Below are 8,919 nucleotides of genomic sequence, written 5' to 3'. Positions count from 1 at the left end.
GTCCTACAATCTCTGCTTTTGATGTTTTTGTTTTTTTTTTTGTTTTTGTTTTTAGGCCATTCACATTTAGCGTGCAGTTTGTATCGTGCTGTATTTATAGTCACCATTTTTTTCTGGCCTCGTATATATCTCTCTTTTCTTCCTATTTCTTTCTAACTGCTTTCTTTTGTATTAAATATTTTTAATGTCCAATTTATTTCCTGCTTTAAAAAAAACTATATGCGCTGGCTAGTTTTATGTCAAGTAGATACAAGTTATGGTCATTTGAGAGGAAAGAACCTCAATTGATAAAATGCCTCCATAAGATTAGGCTGTATGCAAGTATGTAGGACATTTTCTTAATAAGTGATTGATGGGGGAGAGCCCAGCCCATTGTGGGTGGTGCCACCCCTGGGCTGGTGGTCCTGGGTTCTATAGGAAAGCAGTTGGATCAAAGCCATGGGAGCAAGCCAGTAGGCAGCACACCTCCATGGCCTCTGTATCTGTTCCTGCCTCCAGGTTCCTGTTCGTTTGAGTTCCTGTCCTGGCCTCTTTACATGATGAACAGTGATGTGGATAGAAGTGTAAGCCAAATAAACCCTTTACTCCCCAGGCTGCTTTGGTTATGGTGTTTCATTGCAGCAATAGCAACTCTCACTAGAACACTATATATCTGAGTTATTTTCTTGAATAAACTGTGAACTAAAAGTACTTTTAAGTTGTGGCTCCCTTCTCCCCCATCTCTGTGCTAAATCTTTAAAATAATTCTAGAGAAGTCTGCACTTGAGAGTATTTCACATCAACATTCACATTAACTATTGCTGGTGCTTCCTGTCTCTTCTTGTGGACTGCACTTGCTATCTGGTGGCTTTTAGCGTTTGTTTGTTTGTTGGTTTGTTCAGACAAGGCACATCCAGCAGCAAGGGATTGTATTAATGTTTTTTATTGTGTCTTTAATACATTTTGTTTTTCTTTCTTTTCTTTTTTTTTTGATCTCACTTTCATTCATTTGATAGGAATAATGTTTTGGGTACTGTATTCTTAGTTGGCATTTTAAAATAGCTATTCTACGCCTTTCCGTCATGTCTCCACCACCACCTCATCTCCGTGAGAGGCTGTTAATTATATTATTGTTCCTCAGCATCTGATGAACTGGTTTTATATTTCTTGCTTCTTTCATGGTCTTCTGTGTCTTTTTATCTGTATGGGGGTAGTAAGAATTCTTAGATATTTAAACGTTTACATCAGCTTTAGAAAAATTTTTCCATGTTTCCTTTAAATATTCCTTTAGCACCTTCCTCTCCCTCTGTCTGGGACTCCTCTTGCTGATGCGTCCATGTGTGAATGCTGCTTCATAGGCAGCAGAGGATGATCAGTCTTCCCTGCTGTGTTCTTGGTCATTATTGCTTCATTTTCACTGATTTTCTGTTCTCAGTTCTGTTGTTGAAGCACTTCAGTGAATTTTCCATATTACTCTATCTCTCAATTTTGGAAATTTATGTTTCATTACTTACTGTTGTTTTCCCTGTTTTTATTGAGACTCAGTGTATTGATTTATGGTTTTTGTTGGCTTGTCTCTTGCCAAGCCCAATACCTGGAGCCCTCCAGATACTACCCCATCCCCATGGCGAACAGATAGTGATTCTCTGTTCCTTTGTGTTTCTTATGGTTTGGTGACACACGGTATCCATGCATGGTGACTCTCTTCATGGATGTCTGTGCTAACTGTGGCATTCTCTCTTTGCTCTGTTGCCGGTGGTGCTTGGGGTTTTTTCTTTTCTATGCTTAATTTTTAAGGCTGACCCTTGTACCCTGTGTCTGTGTATCTCAGAGACCAGGCTAGCCCAGTCATCCTTCTCCAGTTCCCAAGGGTTTTGCATGCAAAGGGGACATTCAGAACATAGACACGTGCAGTCTGCCCGGCTGGTTCCTCTTGTTGGAACTTTCATGCTTGCTGTGTGTCTTATTCAGCCGTAGGGTCAGCCAGAACCCAGAGCTGCCTGGGGTCCTCCGCAGCCTCCACTACAACAGTGAGTGGCCATGCTACTTCAGCTCCCAGGCCATCACTTCCAGCATCAGTGCCACTCCACAGGCATGCTGCTCTCGGCTCTAGATCTTGGCGTGCATCCTCAGCACTGCAGGTCTGAGCGCTCCCCGAAGCGCTGAGGCTCTTGGAGGCAAGCCTTCTCAGCATGGAGTACTGCCCTGTGATTCCGGAGCGTGGAGGTAGTGTCTCCGTCAACCCTCTGCAGCTTGGGAGGATGGATGCACGCCAACCTCAGATTGTTCATAAGTATGAGCGCCGCATCCTGGAGGCATGTTTCTGAGCAGGAAGTGTTCTGAGCAGGGAGGAGAGGCCTTAGGAAGGATGAAGAAGGAAGCAGTGGCATAGCCACCTACTTGTCGATTCCCCCATCATCTTTTCGTCCTTACCCGCTTGCTCTTCTACCCAGCCACCTACCTGTCTATTATCCATTCTTCCACACTTCTGCCTCCCCATTATTCATCTATCTACCCATTCACCTGTTCACTCATAATCCATGCTTCCATCCATCCATATACCTGCCCACATATCCGTCCGTCCACCTAGCCATCCATCCATCACTTACCCCATGTCTGTCCATCTGCCCATTTACCTACTCATTCAATGCATCGATCTATACACTTGTCCAGCTATCCATCCATATGGATGTTCTACTCATTTGTTCTCCATCTATCCACTCACTTTCCCATTTACTCCTTCCTTATCCATCCGTCCATCCATCCATCCATCTCAAAATGCAAGTATCTGTTGTGGTGAGCAAAAACTGGGTGTCAGAACTGGGGGTGCCTTACCTAGCCTCATAGGGCTTGTGCATGCCCACTAGTTTTCATTAAAAAAAGTTGTGCAGAAAACTGAGTTTTAGTCAACCTCAAGCTGAAACTGTTCAAGCTATGATTTTCCACCAAAATTTTATGATGAGAACTCTTAAATCTGAAAACAGTTTAAGTCAACAGCAGTTTCACGCTGAGTACATTGGTAGCAAAACCTGGGATTTTTGAAATGAATCTTACAAACAAGAGCATCGTGAGGCTGCTGTCCAAATGCCTATGAAAGTGGAGGCTCTGGAAGGGCCCTCTAGAGAGATCTAGACTGGGGAAGCTTTGTGCTGAGCGCCAAGGCTGCAGTGTGCTCGGACCTTGCCAACTGCTCCTGGCTGCCAGTGTGGGAACCCAGAGGCTCAGTGGAGGATGGGGGCGCTCTCTCTAAATGGCTGGTAATTGGATCACAGGAAACAGTAGCTTTGAACTAAACCTGAGTCATCTCTCAAAGTGCCCAGATGGCTTCTGAGTGCTCCCTGCTAGCCTTCCCACTGACTTCCAGCACTCATGAGTCCCTAGACACATGAGGAACTTAGTAGGGTGCTGCCCACTTAGTCCTCCCATTGACTTCTGGCAGTCATGAGTCTCCTGTGTCTGTTTCTGAAGGGCTCCCAAGGTCCCCCCTGGGCACAGTGACACCAATGCCTACACAGCCTCCCATGCTTCTGTGTCTCTCAGCCCCCGCCCCATGCTGGCCCTGGCTTCTGTGATGGGAGGGACTCCAAGGTCCCAAGCTTCTGGAACATCTTGGAGTTCGCCCGCTCTCTCTTTTCTGTCATAGGCAACCTCAAAGCTACGAGTTCTAGAAGGTAAAGCTAAAGACGGAGGCGGGACCCCTGATTTTTTCATTGAAACCAGACTTTGGGAAATGACAAAATTGAACCTCTCTTGGGAGACACACTGAAGTGCGAGGCTAGTTTGGCACGATAGCCCCACATGACTGCTCCTGGATCATGCCTCCAGAACGACTCACAGACATTCAGAAGCTACACAGACAGAGATACACTGGCACCTCCTTCCCATGGTCCCCCTCCAGAGGGAAGGGCGTTATGCACTCGAACACCACAGGGTCTCCCGACTGTACAGTTTGGGTTCAGGGGCTTCCTCCTCCCATTCCCTCTGTGCCTCTCCTCCAGCTCACCTCTCATTGCCCCTAACCTAGGTGCACTGCTCCTTTAGAGGGCCACCAGAGCTCACTTTCCAAATAGTAGATCTGACCATGGGATCACTACTCTTTTTTTTTTTTTAAAGTATTTCATTTGTATCATATGTGCATTGGTGTTTTGCCTGCATATATGTCTGTGTGAGAGTGCCATGTCTTGGAGTCTTGGAGTTACAGACTGTTGTGAGCTGCCATGTGGGTATTGGGAATTGAACCCAGGTCCTTTGGAAGACAAGTCAGTGCTCTTAACCGCTGAGCCATCTCTCCATCCCCGTGATTGCTCCTCTTAAAAACACTAAAAAGTTCTCCTTGGCTTCAGCATAAAGCGTAGCTACCTTAGTATGGAGATCTGAAGCCTCTGGGCCTGTCTTCCTAGAGTCTGGTCTCTACCAAGGGACCTACTTTGCTTCCTGGACAGCCTGGAGCTTCCCTATCCAGTCCTGTGTGTGTGTGTGTGTGTGTGTGTGTGTGTGTGTGTGTGTGTGTGTGGTGTCTTGCTTCCACTGGGCCCCAATCCATCACTCAAGACCTGCACACTTGTATTTTTCTGGTGTGCCAGCACCTCAGGCAGAATAAATTCTTCTTGCTCTTCCTTCCGCCACATTCAGCACATATTTCCATAATGGCCTGTGTTCTCCAGGGTGCTCATAGCTGTTAAACAGACATAAAGAGCTGTAGGGTCAAAAAGTTGGAGAAAACAATGGAATTAAGCAAAGTCAAATAGGGTTTTAAGTTGCAGCATCTTGCAGTCCTTAGTGTGCAAAGTCACATGACTTCTTTAAAGGGGCAGAGACTTAGCGGCAATTTGGGTCTGGAGAGTGCCCCAGGGGCTAAGGGAAGCCACCTTCTCTTCTGAAAGATGGGGAGACAGAGACCCAAAGAATATAGCTGGAGAGAACTGGGGGAGACACTGGAAGGATGAAGGATGCTTACAGGGGTGGTAGGGGACGGGTGGTAGGGGAGAGGTGGTAGGGTAGGGTGGTGGTAGTAGCCTCAGAGGTTGGCAGGATGTGAGTGTGGGGTATGGGTGGGGAGTGGGGCCCAGTAAATGCTTGCCTTGTAAATGAGTGTGCACTCTGACTGCAGGGCAGGTGTCAGAATGGACTGTCCTGGTCTTCACCTCACAGGACTGCCAGTGGGACACCCTAGGGCTATCTCACTATTCTAAAGAGGCCATTTCAGCAGCACACATGACAGTTACCATTTTCTAAATGGCCTTTGGAGACTGGTGCAGAGGCTCAGTTATCTACCTGGTAAGTGATTGGAGGCTGGACCTGCTTAAGAGGCTGTCTTGGTAGGCATTTCTTAGGCAACCTGGGGTATGCCCTGGTAAGCAATGATGTGTGTGTGTGTGTGTGTGTGTGTGTGTGTGTGTGTGTGTGTGTGTGCGCGTGCGCGTACACTCTCCTTTCCCTACTTCCAGGTTCCAACTGTGATTGTGCCTTCTTATCCTTCCTGGACTGACTGGCTATTACCATGTCAGCTTATGGAGCCAAGGTGCTCAGTAAACACTTGATGAATGGATGAAACCCATTCTTTTTTCAGTTCATGAACCATGCCTCTCGTTAGCACCTGGGGCTGCTTGGTCCACAGAGGAGTGGCCCAAGAGTCAGGGAGCCCCTGTCTCCACCACCAAACCACAGAACTGCAGACCCTACCTCTCTTCCCTCTCCCCTCTCTTTCTTGGCTCACTGAGGTGTCTGTTCTGCATCAGGCGCTAGCTCCTGGTCCCAGTTAAGGATCTGACCCACTGTCCCTGTTGCCTTGCTCTGTTGCCCTTGACAACCTTACAAGGAGATGTCACACTTGATCTTCCTGGCTCAGAGCTATTGCCTTTTATCCTTAGGAGTCCTTGGGAGATGCCTCTGCTGCTCCCCAGCTCCAGAGACAGCCAGAAGATGGGGGCCGGCCCTAGGGGCCTCTGCTCGGTTGAATCTCTTGTTTCAGGTACCATACACTCCTGGCTCCTTGCCTGTCTCTGAGAAAGGCCCCACTTTGGGCAATGCACAGTTTTAGCTTTGTCACATGTATAAAGATTAAAACATCACCTCTAGGGACCTTTGACAATTTAAGAAAACTGTGACTTGTAATGGGCAAGTGCAATGATTAAGTGTACAAAAGGCAGTGCCCCTCCTCTCCCTGGGACACAGTGTTATCACAGGACTGGCTAAGGACACGGTTTGTAACCAGAAAGTCAGGACACAGCTAGGTCCTATTTACCTCTCAGTTAGGGTCATGCTGTGTTCTGGGCCTTTAATACTTATTAGCTCCTGAGTCCTTTAGCCTTACTAAGTTCTTTATTTTACCTTAAAATTTTGTTGTATTTGTCTTCTCCCCTCCCTCCCTCCCTCCCTCCTTTCTCTTCCCTTTTTACTTTTTTTTTGGGGGGGGGGTTGTGGGGGATTGTGTATGGAGCCTTGGTTGACCTTGGACCTGCTATCCAGATTCCTAAGTGCTGGAGTTCCAGGCCTACACTGTATGGCTAATATCTGTTTATAAGTGAGTACAAACCATGTGTGTCTTTCTGGGTCTGGGTTACCTCATTCGGGATGGTCTTTTCCAGATCCATGTAGTACAGGGTAACCATACTGCAAGTCACAGACCCAAAAAAGCCGAGTAACAAGGAGGGCGTAAGGGAGGATGCTTGGATCTCACTCAGAAGGAGAAGTAGGACAGGCACCGGAAGTGGTCAAAGAGACAGAACAGGATGGGAGAGGGGCTATGGAAGGAAACAAGGGTGGGGAGCAGGTGTGGGGAGAGCGGAGAGCAGGACAGGCGGACAGAGGGTTTGTAGAGAGAAGAGAAACTGTGGGCAGCGGCATGTCTCAGAAAAGCCGGACACTTGCAACAGCGTAAGTTCCAGGGGGCATATGGGAGTGACTCTAGCTAGGACCCCTAGTGGGCGGGGGGATCATGGAGACTGAAGAGGCCATCCTCTAACCAGACAGGACTCCGAGTGGAGGGAGGTGGAACACCAGGCCTACACTGTCACCCTCACCTCCCCTGATGTTTTATAAAAAGTCATCACTGGGACCAGATGTGGTGGTACATGCTTTTGATTCTAGCCCTCTGGCATCAGAGCGAGGTGGATCTCTGTGAGCGTGAGGCTATCTTACATAGTGAATTCCAGGCAGATAGGGTTACATAGTGAGACTCTGTCTCAAAATAGATAGATAGATAGATAGATAGATAGATAGATAGACAGATAAATGAAACTTTTAAAAAGGAAGAGAAAGAAAGAAACCAAAAGCCATGCCATCATGCAGGGTTGGGGTGGGACTTGTCTGGCATGTGCAAAGCCCTGATTGGGAGGGGAGGTGATGATGAGGACAGTGGTCTGTACCAGATGCACAAGGACCCTGGGAGCTTAAGAGGACTAAATGCGGAGCTTTCATCTCAGAAAACATGAGGCTAGGAGCGACCTAAGTGTTGGATTTTTTTTTCCCCCAGGCCAGTCTAAAATGCCAACTGGGGCACTGGAATAGGGCTGGCTTCCAAGTTTGAGGTGTATGAGATCTACCAGAGGATGTGATAAATCTTAAGCCCTGGGTCACCCCAAGGATCTCTTGGTTTTTTAGGTCTGGATAGGGCCAGGAGCCAACATTCTCACCAGTTCCCTGAAAACACTGCACATGCTGGTCAGGCACCGCACTTTGAGAAGCTCAAGGGTCAAGGCAGGCTGGGCCTGCTTGACAGGTGAGGCATCAGAGGAGCAGGTGCGAGACCCGAGGAAGCAGGACACTGAATAATCAGGCTCCCTTGCTGTGTCCCGTGTGAGCTTCCTGAGCAGGCTCCCTTGCTGTGTCCCGTGTGAGCTTCCTGAGGGGACACATTTTCTATGATGTCTACGGTATGTGAGGTTTGTAAGTGAGTCCACCTGGAGCCCACTGGCTTACTGTGGACATTCAGGATCAGAGCCTGAGCTCATCACTGGACTGGCTCCCAGACTTTTCCTTTGGAGCACATGCCGTGGTGAGGCTGTGAGCTCCCAGGAGCAGGATTGACCTTTGATCCTCTGTGGGGTGTGGAGCAGGAAGCAGAGCTGGTGGAGAGGATGTCTGTATTTTGAATAACAGGAGCTTTATAGCCCTGAAGAGGATTGTGTTCCTCTGATTCCCTTGGGTGGCCACCTGTCCCTGGATCCCCAGGCTCCTGCAAGGCTTAGTGAATGGCACCCTCACCAGCTCCTCACATCCCTACCGTGTGCTAACGCTGGCATACATTGCTTCCTCTTTCCTCTAGCTGGAGACATCAGATATGATGCCTAGAGATGGCCAGGCAGCTCTCTGGGATGTTCCCCACTTTCCTACATCTCTCTCTTTTGTATCTGTGTGACCCCAAGCCTTTGCTGCAGGTCTCTGAGGAAGGTGAATGCAAGGAAGTTGGAAGTGACAGAATGTGAGGTGACAGGTCTCAGTGGTTTTCCTCCAGTCCAGCCTCCACATCCTCTCTCTCTCTCTCTAGCCCTTTGGAGGAGTTGCCTCCTAAGTGGCCTCCGTGCCTGTCCTCATGGCCAGGATGGCAGCCATAAAAAAGCCAATAATCTCACTCCCCTGCTTCAGACACTCCAGCCGCACTCCATCAGCCTCTGAATACCAATCGAGCTACTCCTGGCCACAGCAGAGGGATCTCGCCACTCAAGGGCTCTTCCCTCTGCCAGGACAGCACCTGTGGTGGCTGTGGCTGGCTCTCTCTTGACACTTGCTTCTTCAGTTGGCAGTTCCGTGCTGCCCCAAAATAAATGGGGCATCCCCCCTACTCCCTTCACCCTTTATCACATAGCAACTTTCCTTTCTCCTGGGTGCTAGCTAGTAGCTGAGATAGGCTTTTTAAGCATCTGTCCATCCTGCTGGGTGGGAGCCTCCTCTCCTTCATCAGGGTCCCTGGGTCCAGCCATGGCTGCAAACGGAGTGCTC

The sequence above is a fragment of the Acomys russatus genome, chromosome 22, assembly GCF_903995435.1.
Source record: "Acomys russatus chromosome 22, mAcoRus1.1, whole genome shotgun sequence".
Taxonomy (NCBI): domain Eukaryota; kingdom Metazoa; phylum Chordata; class Mammalia; order Rodentia; family Muridae; genus Acomys; species Acomys russatus.
The sequence above is the reverse complement of the archived record's forward strand: the minus strand, read 5'-3'. Positions refer to the sequence as shown.